Raw genomic sequence first — 1,831 nt, 5'->3', positions numbered from 1 at the left:
GGTTGTGTGAAGGCCTCCAGAAAGCCCCCAAACTCCCAGTTCTCTCACCTGTTCACCCCTCACTGTGCTGACAAGATCACCATTTGTTCACTCGTGCAATAAGTAGATGCCGAGCATCTCCCAGGTTTTAGGCATCATACTCGGAATTAAGGATCCATGAAAAAAGAAATTGAAGCCTACTAGACGTTCACACTCTAGAAGGGGAGATATACCTACAAGCAAAACACAAAGATGCACATGCACACACAAGCACATAAACAGTGGGCTAAGTGTTTTAGGGGTGAACGTGTAAGTGACCATGGAGCACCACCCAGGTGAGGGGAGGTGGATTTCACCATAGATTAGAAGACATTTAAGTCAGATATTAAAGGGTGGACTGTACTTTTGAGGTGAGGGGTGGAGGCACCCTTTCATGAAGCAGATGAGCAAGAGCCAAAGACTCAGGGATGAAAGGGCATGGTGTTTTAGGGAAGACCCTATAGGTCCATGTGGCTCAGGGGTGAGGAGGCCTGAGAGAAAGGATGGGACCCAACGCAAAAGGTTCAAGTCCCAGCTGTGCTGCTTCCCAGCGGTATAATTTTGGGCAAGATACCTCATCTGTCTGTGCCTCAGTCCCCTCATCTATTAAAGAAACATAATGATATCATCTCCCTCACATGCTGTTGTGAAGCTGGTGTGAGTTCATACATGTAAAGGGCTGAGCACTGTGCCTGGTGAATAGAAAGTAGTCTCTCGTTACATGTTGGCTATTAATCTCATGACCGGTCTTTTTTTTTTTTTTTAAGATTTTATTCATTTATTTGAGAGAGAGAGACTGAGAGAGAGAGAGAGCGTGCACAGGAGAAAGGGAGAGGGAGAGAGAGAAGCAGACTTCCCAGTGAGCAGGAAGCCCCTATCCCAGGACCCTGAGATCATGACCTGAGCAGAAGGCAGACGCTTTTAACTGATGGAAACACCCAGTCACCCTCATTATAGCTCTTGTATGTTGTCATGACAGAAATGACAGTGACTGATCTAGAGCTATATTTTATACTTTACAGAGTTCCTTACAAAGGACAGCTTATTTAATCTTCATGATGACTCTAGGAGGTTGTTATTGTTTTTTCTTTTTTTGTGGGTGAGGGAATTAAAATAAAGAGACTGGTCCAAGGTAACACAGATTTTGCATGGCAAACTGGAGCTGGAAAAGATGTCTCTGGTTCAAATGTGTGTGCTCATACCCATCACACTCCACGGAACTTTATCCTACGTGTAGGCACTCCGGGGCTCAGGGGCTTTCTAAGTAGGAAAGCAAAGTGTCAGAATTGTTTTTTTTTTTTTTTTTTCAGAAAGAACACCATAAAAATACAACCAGATAACAAACATAAAAATATTCAAATTCACTGATAACCAAACAAACAAGATGCTATTAATTTTCTTTTAATATGGAATGCGTTATGAATTTGCATGTCATCCTTGCCCTGGGGCCATGCTAATCGTCTCTGTATCGTTCCAATTTTAGTATATGTGCTGCCGAAGTGAGCACAAGATTCTATTAATTTTTAAATAAAAATGCCCAGTGCTGGTAAAGGTATGTTATAACAGGCAGCTTTGTAAATGGCTTGTGCATATGTGAATCGGTATCACCCTTCTGCAAAACAATTTTGTATTATTTTCTAAAAACCTGTAAAAGACCCAGATGTTTGGAAAACAAATGAATAAGCAAACAAACAAAAAACAGAAACAAACCCATAAATACAGAGAACAAACTGATGGTTCCCAGAGGGGAGGAGGTCCGGGGGATGGGCAAAATGGGTGCAGGGGGGTGGGAGGTACAGACTTCCAGTTATGG

At 42.6% G+C, this 1,831-nt stretch overlaps 1 non-coding gene across 1 annotated transcript; it reads right to left on the bottom strand.

Annotated features, from left to right (window-relative positions):
- Window positions 1–1,418: 1,418 nt before the first annotated feature.
- Window positions 1,419–1,525, bottom strand: LOC114207369 (U6 spliceosomal RNA). Its single transcript, XR_003608844.1, has one exon. It is a non-coding gene; the product is annotated as a U6 spliceosomal RNA (small nuclear RNA).
- Window positions 1,526–1,831: the final 306 nt, after the last annotated feature.

The sequence above is a fragment of the Eumetopias jubatus genome, unplaced genomic scaffold, assembly GCF_037043125.1.
Source record: "Eumetopias jubatus isolate StellerSeaLion01/CBP00866 unplaced genomic scaffold, mEumJub1_p1.0 scaffold_3, whole genome shotgun sequence".
NCBI classification, from domain to species: domain Eukaryota; kingdom Metazoa; phylum Chordata; class Mammalia; order Carnivora; family Otariidae; genus Eumetopias; species Eumetopias jubatus.
The sequence above is the reverse complement of the archived record's forward strand: the minus strand, read 5'-3'. Positions and strand labels throughout refer to the sequence as shown.